The 14084-nt window shown below is 43.1% G+C and overlaps 1 protein-coding gene across 3 annotated transcripts in view; it reads right to left on the bottom strand.

Annotated features, from left to right (window-relative positions):
- Positions 1-14084, bottom strand: part of KCNAB1 (potassium voltage-gated channel subfamily A regulatory beta subunit 1) — a 340450-nt gene that overhangs the window by 104558 nt on the left and 221808 nt on the right. The window lies entirely within an intron of this gene.

Genomic DNA, 14084 nt, shown 5'->3' with positions numbered 1-14084 from the left:
ATGACTTTCTCATGTGAAACTATAAACATTTAGCTATGAGTACTATATTGCACTTTTGACATTGTTTTGGCTAAAGTCATGGTAGAGCTGCAGGTGCACATCTGTGGAAGAGTCTTTCATCTCCATTTGGGTGTTAGGAGGCTCAAAATGTGCTCAGGCTCAGCACAAAATGAAAATACCCCCATGAGATGCAGCTTTTCAGCTTTGAATGATCTTTACTAATTTGTTTACAAATTTATTTTCTTCTCTTTCTAGAATGTGAGTTCCTTGAGGGCAAAATCAGTATCTTATTCACCAAATAGTCATTCGTTATTCATCCTTAGAGCCTGACACACAGTGGACCCTTAATAAATATTTGTTGGCTGAGTAACAAACTGACTTCTAAAGTAGAATATTATTACTGATGGTTGGGGATTATCATAAGAACAAATTCAAAATGACCCTTTAAGCTGTTTTACCTATATTACAGATATTCCTTGACGTACAATGGGGTTATGTCCTGAGAAACCCATCCTAAGTTGAAAATATCCTAGGTTGAAAATACATTTAATTCACCTAACCATCAAACATCAGAGATTAGCCTACCTTGAACGTGCTCAGAACACTTCTGTTAGCCTACAAATGGGCAAAATCATCTAACAAAAGCCTATTTTACAATAAGATGTTGAAGATCTCATGTAATTTACTGACTACTATACTGAAAGTCAAACAAACAAACAAAAAAACCCAAATGGTTGGATGGGTCTAGAGTCACTGTAAGTATATTGACTGTTGACCTTCCTGTTTGTGGGACTGCCTGGGAGCTGTGGCCTCCTGCCCAACATCATGAGAGAGTGTCCTACCATATATGGACCACAGAAAGATCCAAATTTAAAGTTTGAAGTATGGTTTCTACTGAATGCACATGGTTTTCACACCATCACAAAGTCAAAAGACTTGAAGTCAAACCATGAGAAGTTGGGGACTGTCATATTATTTTTTATAAAAGGCTACATAACGTTGCTACAAGAAGGTCAGATAGTCCTTTTTAAATGATTTTTTCTTCTCATCGATCCCTTTGCTTTTCACCCTCAAAAGCTTATCGAGAAGAGGAAATGTATTTTCACTCTCTAAGTAGGGAGAGAACTAGGCACTCTAGGCTACATTGTAGGGTATTCCGTGGAGACCCACACCCACCCCGTCTTCCCACCACCACCTGCCTAAGAGCTGTGAGGGAAGAGACCAAAATCTCAGAGAGACAATCCCTTGTAGAATTTTGTAGGGGTCTAATGTGAGAGGTGAAGCTTAAATAATTGAAACATGGCAGGAAAAGTACATCCCTTACTCTCTGATCAGATGCTCTTATAAGAACACTATCTCCCCTCCAATACACACACTTCTATCCCAGGCAAAACAGCACAAACCCTTCCTCTGGGTTCAATCTCTTCACTAGTAAGATGAGCTATAAGGCCTGGGCCATTCATCTAGCATCACGTCCATGGGACTGGAACATGATAATGTATGTTAAGGTGTTGCACAGCAGGCAAATGCAAAGCAGAATTATTTTGGGTGCTTTCTAACTCTGATCCGCCTCTCACAGACATAGTGCTACATTTTCCCATTTGAAGTGGGGAAGTCCACCTGGAAGGAAACTATTGCATAAAGGAGTTTGTGAAAAATATTTTGAACTATTAAATAGAAGAAAAATAATTATAGCCTTCTCCCATGAAAATAATTTGCATAAGAAATCATTCTCAAAAACCACAGGATATAAAATCTGAAGATTTTTCTTTTAGTTTCAAAGTCTACCGATTTTAGAGGCACCCAGGGTGGCTCAGTGGTTGAGCATCTGCCTTTGGCTCAGGTCATGATCCTGGGATTCCTGGATTGAGCCCCACATCAGGCTCCCTGGGGGGAACCTGCCCCTCTGCCTTCTCTGTCTCTCATGAATAAATAAATAAAAATAAAATCTTTAAAAGTCTACTGATTTTAAAGGACAATAATCTAGAACAAAAGCTATATAGTGGGAAGAAGAAGAAAAAAAGACGACACCAAAACAAAAAAGAAGTAAATAAATACATAAATATAAAATAAATATAAAAAAATAAGTACAGTTGACCCTTGAACAACACAGATTTGAACTGCATGGGTCTCCTACATGTGGATTTTTAAAAAAATAAATACAGTGTGGTACTATATATATGTGCTGCCAACGTGAACACCAGTGTGGTACTATAATTGTATTTTCTCTTCTTTATGATTTTAATAGTTTTTTTAGCTTGCTTTACTGCAAGGATACAGCGTATAATGCATATGATATAAAAAATTTGTGTTTACTATGTTATCAATTAGGCTTCCAGTCAACAAGAGGCTATTAGTAGTTAAGTTCTAGGAGGACTCAAAAGTTATACGTGGATTTTCAACTGCACAGGGGGTCTGTGCCCCTCAGACTCATGTTGTTCAAGGGTCACCCCTATATATGTGAGCAATAGTGTTCTAGGCAGAGATACTCAATATCAATGCATCAGTTAAGGCTTACTGAGAGGCTTCCACATTCTAGGCAACGTGCAGCTCACGGGGATACAGAGGGAGGGACCCATTATGGTTCTCTACCTCCGTCTATCTAATTCTCAGGGGCACAGAAAAGCAACCATGTACTTACAACACAGTGGGGGTATGTCCTCCCTTGGAAATCTTTGGGAAAACATGCAGACCTACCTCAGACCTGTATTTGTGTCACTATGTGACAACCCCCTCATGGAGGGGGATTAAAAAAGATCTCAGGGTTTCGTCCCATGATTTTGAGAACAGGGAGTGCAGAAAACTGCAGAGCAAGACATTTTTCTAGCCAAATCAAATAGGGCAAGGTTCTGTCACTGGGTCCTTACCAAGCAATGTCCCAGCACCAAGGTGGGGAGACCTGCCCTGTTTTCCTTATGACAATGACTCAGGAAGATAATGATCACTCAGCTATGGATTTGGAAGATCAAACTTGAGAAACTGGAGAATTGTCAGCAAAAACAAACTGCAAAGTAGCAAGTACTAAATGCGGCCCATTTAGCTGCCACGGATGTTTAAACACTCAGGCCAGCTTTTCCAGAATGAAAGCCTTAGAAGATTTTGTGCTCTATGAACAGTTCAGTAGGACAAATATTGATACAGAGGTGATAGATCCCTCATTGAGCCCTGGGACTTTTATTTTCCCCCTATCTCAATATCTCCACCCTCTAGAAGGAACAGTTGCCAAACCCAGTTGGTTGTTTTCAAAGTGAGAGGCATTTTCTGTCATGAGCCACATCCGGTCTCTAAGTCCACTGCCTTTACTTTGTCCACGGGTGAGTCTCTGTGAGACTCCTACCCTGTAGGACATTCTCAACACGTGACGATGCTTCTTTCTCTGCAGACGTAGAAGGTGGGAGGAACTAGCTCCCTCCAATTCACCTCATAGAATTCCAACACAATTTCTGTGGTTACCAGTGGGGCATCCGCCTCCTCCTGCCTCTGTCCATGTCTCCGCAACAGTCAATGGAGATGTGGTGACTGTCTAGCCATCCCAATCCGTTTAAGCTCTACTGGATAACAGAAGCCCAAACGCTGGACATATTCGATCTGGTGAGTACAAACTATACCATCAAAAGCTTGTTTGTGTGATTATAACACTGAATAATGGCCAAGTTTACATATCATGCTAGGCTATAACAGATGCCTTGGAACCTTCTTCATCCCTCACATGGAATTTTCATGACTACTTCATGATCCTTGTGCAACAAAACAACTTTATGGAATTTCATTTTGTTTCTTAATTCCTCAGCATTCACACAATTGAGGCTACATAAAAATTCTGTAAGCACATCAAATTTCGAATTAGATTGGATTCCTCTCCCTTTGGATTCAAAATAGTCTCACTGCACTGGTTTACCTATTTTATCTGTGTCAGATATGCCAGAAGGAAGTCTCACTGTGTTCATTTTTAGTATCTGCTCCTGTTCAACTCAAAATAAAAGCTCCTCTTTCCCAGGTGAACCTGGGCCGCTCTGCTGCTAATATTAGAAATGAATGACATCAATATGGGGGCACAGGACACTTAGCTTTGTCAGTCAAATTTTGGAAACCCTAAATCTTAAGTCAAAGCTTCAGTAAAGAGTTATCTGGGAAACGGATACAGCTTCTGAGGACACCAAGGTTGTATCTCTCTTTTTTTCCCCTATAGGCAGAACTGCCCCTCTGTGAATACATGGCTGAATTTATTTTAGGCCAACGGTTAGTTCTATGACAGAGGCATTAAATATAATTCCTAGTGTCATTTTGTAAAGCATCCATCACAGGCTCTTTTTTAAGGCAATAATGGAGTGGCGAAGACTGAAATCAAGTGTCAGGCACCGAATTGCAAGCTGCTCTGAGGCTTGCAGTTCCTTTACAAATCACAGATGCTAAAAGCAGAAAGCAGCAGCCCAAACGTCTTGTCTTAAACTGTTTGCTCCTGAATAGGTGTGTCTTAGATATTATTCACAGTTGTAAGCTGCTCAGGAAAGAGGAGTAGCTAGCTAAAATACGCACCTTGCATTTGACCAAAAAAGCCGCATAATGCCTGGGACAAGGGGCAGGACTCAAAGCACGAGTTCAGCTTGACCTGTTTTCATGTGCTCAGGTCATTTTGTCACCTGCTGTCTCATCTGTTGGACTGGTCTTAGTGATCCCTCTAAATCACACTCTGCTCCTCTGTGGTGCCTCACCTGAAAGTTACCAAATCTAGGGTATGGAATGTTTTTTTAAAATGATATTTAACCTTTTTTGAAAAATCTAGACTGAAGGCATGTTCATCTGTCAGTCAGCTGGTTTTGATGGTTGTATAAGAACACACGTTTTGACTGTCATGAAGGTGACTACAAATGGTAATAACACTTTCTTAGGAGGAGGGCACCATTCATCACTGTTGATAAGTGAATGATGACTCATTTGGAAACCACCAGGCACAAAAATGATGTAGCCCTCCATGCATTTTGATAACAGACATTGATGAGTGGCACATGAAACTGTGTTTCATTCATACTTTCCCTTAAGTAGCGACAAAGTGGAATGGGATTCTATCAGAATCTTTGATTTAATGGTTTAAGTCTTTTGTCAGTTGTAAATTCTAACCAGATTCTTATTTTCACTGAACATACAAAATCACCTGATGACCCGTAGATTTTAGAAAAGTCTAGAGAAGTAGGGCAAAACAGAGTTCCCTATAATTAATTAGTTCAATAGTGATATACCAAGTTTCAACTATACACCAGGCCTTGTTTTAGGGGTGGGAGTGGGCTGCGTAGCAGATAGCTGTTGTTCTCATGGAGCTTACATAAGAGAAGGGGAAACATGTTAAATAGTGAATCATTTGATTGTAACACTAAATAAAAGGACACTCTGCCCAGAGTATAAAATTGGGATGTTGGAGAAGCTGACCTGATCTGGATGGTTAGGCAAAGCTTTTCTAGGGAAGCAGTGTTTAACCTGAGATCCAAAGGAGGACTAGAAAGTGAATTAGTGAAAAGAATAGGGATTCACATTTTAATCAGAGTGAACAACACGTGCAAATGTTCAGAGGCTGGAAGAAGCACGGATAATTGAAGAATCAAAAGAAGTACAAGGCAGTAGAAACGAGAGCAGAGTGACTCCGGGTGGCTGGTGGGGGTCATAGGAGGAAGATCCAACAGGATCTTACAGGTTGGATTATGTTAATGATTTTGGCCTTAATATGAAGAAGTTACAGAAAACCACTGAAAAACTTAAGAAATGGGTTAAAAGGAAAGCAAGAAGAGGAACTAGGAGGCTACCTTGTTAATCCTGATGAGAACTGACGGTACCTCGAGTTCCAATTCGGCAGAGATAGGAGAATGGAGATGATTCCAGATACTCTTAGCAGGCAAAATCTAGAGGCCTTGGTGTTGGATTAGATGTAAGGGTGAAAGAGAAGGAGAAGTCACGGGCCATTCTCAGATTTCTGATTCGGACAGCTAGGCGAAGAGGGGTGCTTTTCACTGAAGTAGGGTTTGTTCAGGAAAGAGAGGGGTTTGACTGACCTTTGGGCAACTGGGCAAAGAGATATGCACGAGATATGCACCCAAGCTAGTCGCCTGCAGCTCAGAGTAGGGAGAAGGAGCTCTGGATACGGAAGTTAATAGGTGCCCAGGGCTGGGGCCAGCTGCCAAGGGAGAGAGCGGTCAGAGAAGAGGCCCAAGGCCCAGCCTTGAGAAGCTCCATCATTACAGGTGGTGGAGAGCAAGTGGGTTGACAAGGGAGACTGAGGACTGGCGGAGGTGTAGAGAGGCAAAGCGTTGGTGTGGAAGCCCACGGTGGAGCTGGCTTCAGTAGGGCCTGAGTGGCCCACAGTGTTGAAGGCTGCAGAGACATCTGTTCCCTGGAGGATGGAGAAAGGCCTTTTCCTGTTAGGCCAGGAGGGGACTGCTGTGCGCCCGAAGCTGTCACTTCAGCAGCGCTGGGAGGAGGGAGTCAGGCTGGAAGCCCCAGGGGAGAGGCGCAGAATGAGGCTTACTAGCTGCCCGTGACCTTGTGCAGGTTACTTAGCCTTTTTAGGCCTCTGTCCTCAGTCATATGTGCAGATATTAATAGCCTACTACCTTTTTATTTTTGATGATTAAGTGAGAAAATATAAATGCTGCGCCAGCCCCAGCCTGTTTCAGTGTTCAATAAACGCCAGTTGCCTTTTGCCCTTATTTCCTAGGAAAAGTGGTGCCTCCAGCACAGACTCTGGTGCGGTTCCGATTCTAGTGCTGAGCTGGTAGGCAGCCACCTCTGACTTGCAAGACCCGCTTCCCCGACCTTATGAACCCCTTTGTGCTTAGACGTTGTGCTTAGACACGGCAACCATCCTTGAATCTATTATATGCAAATCGTGAGTCATTTCGCTAGAATCATTAGAAAAGTGGGAAGCCGGGGATAAAGATAGATAAGGGAGACAAAAGAGAAGGTGGCACTTTGTTGGCAAAGGCAGTTTGGAAAAGTCATGTGAAGCTGAGGAATTTCGAACGGTTCTCGTGGGATCACCAGGGGTGAGGGAATGGAGATGATTCCGAAGGTTGTGTGGGTAGGGCTGCAGCACCTTAGGTGTTCTGGGAAGGGGGGCGGGGCAGGCAGGGGGGACTGAGAAGTGCTCACCCAGGCCTAGTTATTGCTTGAATAAAAGTTACTGTTTTTACTGTCTCAAGAACCCAACAGATCCGAATAGCTGGAAAGCAAGAACTCAGAGTTTCAAGTCAGAAGAATCTTGAAACTTTTATCCCAGGGACATATAATTTGGAGTTCATGAACTTGGAGTGGAAAAAAAACAGTTCTCTTTTTCTTACTGAAACTTAGCATCTCCTACAATTATGAACATAGGCAAGAAACTATAGAAGTACTCACATTGCCTGTGACTTTGCCCCCAGTAGAAACTACAGGCATTTCTGTGTCACATCACAGTTGCTTCAGAGAGCTCAAAAAATTATTTGCATTCACCACTTACACTCATCATCCTTGAAAATTGTGGTATTTAACCTCTCCTTAGAGCTTGTTATTTGATTAATTAAGAAATGGTGTTTTACCAGGCTACAAATTTGGATTTTAGAGATTTTTGGACTGTATTTCAATTTAATTGGAATCCCATGTATTCTATGATTATGTACTTAAAAGCTCTTTTTCTGAAGAATCTGTAGGCTTCACCGGACTGCTGGAGGGGTCTATGCATCAAGAATCTTGGATGCAGATAAAAAATAAAGGTTGTTTAAGAATGCCTTTGGGCATTGATCTGCCACAAATTAATGTGAGTTTGCAAGCATCTCTTTCAAACCAGGAGCAAAGACATTCCTGAAAAATATTTGAAAGCAAAATTAAATGTGCCAAACCCCACTGCTCCTATTTCAAATGTGTATAATGTTGTTGAAAGTGTTGATGTTCTAGTATCTCTATTTATTTAATTTTAGTAAGTTAAAAAATATTCCTTAGGATCTTACTGGATTTTACTTCCAAATTCAGGCCCACTGCCTGTGTTCTCTCCACTTGGATAGAAATCCTCGACTCTGGCGTTTTGCATTACAGGCCTCATCTGCCCACCCGCAGAGATGCTGTGCCTACCCGTTGGGGGAGAAGCGGGAGGACAGGATTTGCCAGGCTTGCGACTTGGGGGTCTTGGCAACAGGTGGCTAGAGTCCTGCACAACATTTCTTGTGTAACAATTCACTTTAATGTGATTCATTCCTTCAACCATTTCAAATTCTGTGTCACATATTTGTGCTTGTTTTACTATGACATTTCTTCCTAAATCTTCAAGCTAGTCTCTTGTCTCAGTGTTGTGCCATGTTGGTCCCACGGCTTTACCGGGGGCTCCCAGGCACTCTCCGCTGCCCCTGGTGGAAAGGCCTGGCTGTAAACTCCTGCCAGTTGTTTATACCTTAGTGTGAAAGAGGTTCGAACCTTCTTCCCCACCTCACTTTGGGGAGATTTGAAGGGTTGATCAAGAAGTAAAGCACTAAATACCTGAGAGAGATGGAAGGCGGAGAGCAGGGGGTGAGGGGAGGCTTCAGGAAGGAAGCAGGCCCCCCAAAGGGGAGAACACACTTTGCCCCTTCCAAATTTTGTCCAGGATCTCTCCTCGTGACAGTCATCACACTTTGGTATGAAAATATCATTCATATACTTGCCATTTTCCAAACTAAGAGGAGAAAAATTGAAAGGTTCCAAAGTTGTCTTCACCCAGTGGTGGTGATTTATTTTCTAGGAGGTTCCACAGGATGGAGCAAAGCGTTCCTGGGCATCACATCACCAAGGAGGGCTGCGCGGCCTTCCAGGCAACATGAAGCCCAAGAGCAGGGGAGGCAGGAGCCCGGCTCCTCAGTTCTACCTGCTGTGGGTGAAGGGTTCACTCTAAGCCAAGTCGCCGACCCCATGGGACCTGGGGCCCAGCTCACCGCGCCAGGGTCCCACTCGGTGTGCGTGGAATCCAGGGTGGGTGCTGTCGGCCCCGAGCGCTCGTTGCCTCCTGCGTCCCCCATGGAGGGTCCAAGAATCCAGCCTGTCCCTCTGGAGAGAGCCGTGTCTATGCCCATGGGACCCCGACCCCCAGCCCTGCAGAGTCGGTGTGCAGTGATGGCCACTCTTGGCCCGTCCTGCCTGCTGGCTGTGGAGGCTCTGCAGGCCAACGCCAGCCTGGCAGGCACAGTGCAGGGGTGCGGTGGGGTGCAGGGTGCAGAGCAGGGGTGCAGTGGGGTACAGGGTGAGGTGCAGGGGTATGGTGGGGTGCGAGGGGGTGGTGGGGTGCAGGATGCGGTGGGGTGCAGGGGTGGAGTGCAGTGGGGTGCAAGGGTGTGGTGCAGTGTGGTGGGGGTGGGGTACAGGGGGTGCAGGGTGCGGTGCAGGGGTGCGATGGGGTCCAGGGTGGGACCTGCAGTGCGGTGGGGGTGGGGTGCAGTGAGGTGCGTGGGACGGGGGCCATACGGAGCAGAAGTGCCTCCTCCACTTCCATCCTGGAAGCTTGGGGAAGTAGGGAACCTCTCGGTGTGGCATCTGCTCAGGGGCAATAATAGCAACTACCTCACAGGGTTGTTGTGAGGCTTAAACGTGAGGATTAAAGCACTTAAGGCGGGGGTGGGGGGTGGGGGGACATGGTGAGCGTGCAGGCTGATATCACACAGACCCAGGTTTGAACTCAAGCTCTGGTCCCGGGGGTCTCATCTCACCTCACACAGGTTCCCTCTTCCGTAAAATGAGTTTCTGTGCTCCCCCAGGGGAGGGACACAGTGAACATTGAGGGCTTTCCTTCCTCTTTCAGCCCCTGGTGGTGTTAGGGCTGCTGCTTCTAATTTCACACGAGGCCGGGGGAGGCGGGGGGTAGGGACCTGCTTGGCAGGATGCATTCCACCCGCACCCACACTTTCCCTCTTTTTCCCCTCGGGCTGGCCTGTGGTCACTGCTGCAAAGTGGGGGGCAAGTCCTGTCCTCTGCTATTTACAGCTGCAGAGCCTGGAGCTGCGGCTAAAAGGGGAGTCGTGACCAAGGTCTGCTCCTGTGTTCAGTCTTCATCCTCCTCTTCCAGTCAGCCCAGCATTTTAACCGCCCCCATCCTGACTTCTCCACAGCTACTAGCAGGTCAGATCCTGAGGCCTAATGGCCTCCTGCCGGCTCTTCTGCCTCTGAATTCTCTCCTTTTCTTTGATCATCCTTATCACCTTCTTATTTGTATGCAGTAACCATTATTCGTGTCTCATTACCTTTCCTCACTTACACAGCACTTGGGAGGGTCCAAGCCTGACTTATGTTTGACTTCCTCATAACACTTTGCACTGTGAGGTACAAATAAACATTTCATTGACTAAATGAATGACTACATCTGAGAAGCATTTTTTACCTCTTGGATGTGAACTTCCAGAATTAGACGTTATTTTAGTCCTAATTGTTTTGTGTTTAGAGTGACTATTAAGATTCAATTGTCCTATTCAATGTCATAGACAACATGATTGACTCCATAGAAAAATCACAAAGAATGTACCAAAAACCTCCTAGGACTAATAAGAAGTGAATTTAACCATTTTGCAGGATATAAGATCAATAAATAAAGGTATATTCCTAGCAATGAATAATTGGAATTGGAGATTTTAAAAAAGCAACACTATCTACAATAGCAGCCTAAAAATAAAATATTTACAAATCTATTAAAATATGGACAGCATCTATATGCTAAAAATGAGAGAACGCTGAAGAAATGAAAGAGGACCTAACTAAATGGAGAGATATATCACGTTGATGGATTGCAAGACCATACTGTTAAGATGTCAATTCCTGTCAATTTGTGTTTGCATTTTTTTTTTCAATTTGTGTTTGAAGTAAATATAATTCCAATTCAAATCCTAGCAATATGCTTCATAGATATCAGGGTGATTCTCAAATACATATGGCAAGGTGAAGAAACTGGAATATGAAAAGCAATTTAAAAAGAAGAGCTGAGTTGGAATGAGTCACACTACCTGATTTCAATATTTAACATAAAGCTACAGTGATCAAAGTGGTGTGGTATTGCTAAAAGGGAGGAAGCACATGTAAATGGAACAGAATAGACATCAAGTGGAGCAGAATAAATGGGCCAGAAATAGCCCCACAAAAGCATAGTCAACTGATTTTTGGCAAAAGTGCAAAGACAATTCAATGGAGAAAGAACAGTCTTTGCAAGAAATAGTGCTGGAACAATTGTCTACCCATAAGAAAATGAATGTTCATAGAAACCTCGCACCTTATACAAAAATTAAAATGGATCATTTATCTAACTGTAAAACTTAAAATTACAAAACTTTTAGGGGAAAAAAAAGGAGAAAACCTCTGAGACTTTAGATTTGGCAAGAATTTTTAGATGTAGTGCCAAAAGGACAATCCATTAAAAAGTTGAAAAATTGGGCTTCATCAAAGTTTAAAACTCTTGCTCCATGAAAGAAAGCATTAGGAGAATGAAAAGACAAACTGCAGATTGAAAGAAAATATCTGCAAAAACCCACTAAAAGATAGCTGAAGTCCTGAACAGACACTTCATCAAAGAAGATATTTGGGGTGGCAAATAATCACATGAAAAAGTGCTCAACATCATTAGACATTGGAGAAATACAAATTGAAACCATAACGAGATACCACTACACGCTTATTAGAATGGATAAGATAAAAACAAAACGACAACAAACACAATGCCAAGTACTGGCAAAGAGGCGCTGCTGGTGGAAATGCAAAATGAAATAGCTCTCTTTAGAAAACATTTTGAGGGTTTCTCACAAAGTTAAATATGCCCCTAACAAGTGATTCTGCAGTTCCACTGCTGGGTATTTACCCAGGTGAACTGAAAACTGAGGTTCACACAAGCAGTTATTGGCAAATGTTTACAGCAGCTTTATTCATAATCACCAAAAACGAGAAGCCACCCAGATTCCTGTCAAGTGATGAATAGGTAAGCAAATTAGGGTACATTCACACAGTGGAATATTACTCAACAATAAAAAGAAATGAACTATTGATTGATGATTCATACAATCATATGAATGCATTCTAAATGCATTTTGCTCAGTGAAAAAAGCCAGACTTCCAAAACTACATATTATCTATTTATGTAACATTCTGGAAAAGACTATTTGGACAGAACACAGATGAGTAATTAGTAGGAGAGGTTGGAGGCAGATGGAAAGGTGGACTACAAGGGTGCGGTATGAGGGACTTTCGGGGGTTATGGAATTGTTTGGGATGGTACCGTGGTGGCATGACTGCACTTATTAGAACCCATAAAACTGTGAAAACTCAAGAAGTGAATTTTACTCTATGCAAATTAAAAAATATATAAAATATAAAATATATATATGGATGTCAGAGGAACCCAAGGTGACATGCACACTGTGAGACCTGAATCCAACTGTATCACAAATGAATAACAAACCAAATACCTGACTTCAATAACTGGAAGAGTCTTCTAACTGGATACCATAAGGCTAAGAACCAAAAGAACTGTGCACAAACACTAAACTCTGGTCATCAAATTTGTTTCTCATGGGAGTAAGAGTAATTTTGAAGCTGGGGTTACCAATAAGAAATGGAGAGAGTCAACAGTAGAGCTGGAAATTAAACGAAAACAGGAGAAAACTGAGGACCCCTTGAAGCCAACGTCCCTGTATCACTTAACTTCACTTTATCTGTAAACACCCTCAGTTTTGCCGGAACATTGGTTTTTGTTTGCCTGCTTTATTTTCTAATTCAGCAAATGTTTGCTCAGGAGCTGCTAGGATGCGTCAAGAGCGTGTAACTGGCTCTGAGGTTAATAAATGCTCTTTCTCTTCAGAAGAATGACAGAGGAAAATCTGGCCCAGCGGCTGTGGGAAGTGAATGCAGTTGGCCCACGACTTGACGCTGAGTGCTGTTATAAATGGCTAATGATTAGTTGGGCTTGGGTCCTGGTTTCAGTTTATCTTCAATCTTCAAGCTCTACGTTGGTCTTTTTATTCTTCCCCATAGCTCAGTTTGTTAGGTCTCAAAAGTGGGGAAATTACATCTCATTTGGTGGTGACAGCTGTGGTGAAGTGGCGCTGACAGGAAACCGTGCCTTCTTGCGGTGACTCAGAGACACCCCCCCCCCCACCCCCCATGCCCTGAGAATCGCTCTCTGGGCCAATCCTTGCTGATCTGACTTCCCATAAAAGGAAAGCTCTTTTCTACAGGCCCGTGAAAAGGAGGAAGGGAGAAGAGACCACCACCCTGTGGTGAAACTGTAAGGAATCACAGAATATTCTTTAGGACCATTAGAACAAAAATCTTATTGAAATCCTCTTGAAAATGAATCAAAGCTACCTCTCCTTGGGCTTGGCTGAAGTTTTACTAATGCAAATGATTTTTCAAAATTGACTTCAGGCATTTTAAATTAATCACTGCATGGCAGCTATGGAACTCTGGAATAACTTCACCTTATGCTTCTGTGAATTAAGGCATCCTAGCAAATTAAAGTAATTAATTTCACTTGGGTAAACTCGACAGCGGTCCTTCATTCAAGTTGACGACTCAACTGGTTCTAAGCAAGATTCAGATAACAGCAGTTCATAGGACGGTGCCTACATTGATGACAGAGTCACTGGGGATGTGACAGTTCTTTGATGTGATCACGAAGAAGCCAATTACCAACACTAGAATCATCGTGTGACAAGAAGGACAATCACGACGGAAAGTAAGAGCACCGGCAAACAGCTGGTTATTTTAGTGAAGACTCCGATTAAGCCTAGTTTTTTGACAATTCAGTGTTGTCAGACCACTGAATAAAACTCTGAATCCACTTCGAATCCTCCTGGATATTTAATCTCTATAAGCATATCCCTGACTTTTAAAATGGAAGAGCACAGCAAATTGTATTTTATTTTTCCCTTACTAGGTACACATCCATGCGCCTTAATTATTTTCCCCACACCTGAACTCAGCTGCTTAATGACAGCAAGCACTTACAGAGCACCCATCACATGCCAGCATCATCCTAGGTGCTTTCACACACAAGTCAAGCGGATAAAGGCACGCAGTGGCTCCAAATAGACACCCTTGTGCCCATTTCACCCATGAGGAGGTGG

This window comes from Vulpes lagopus, chromosome 19 (genome assembly GCF_018345385.1).
Source record: "Vulpes lagopus strain Blue_001 chromosome 19, ASM1834538v1, whole genome shotgun sequence".
In the NCBI taxonomy this organism is placed as follows: domain Eukaryota; kingdom Metazoa; phylum Chordata; class Mammalia; order Carnivora; family Canidae; genus Vulpes; species Vulpes lagopus.
This window is presented reverse-complemented; position numbering and strand designations above follow the sequence as displayed.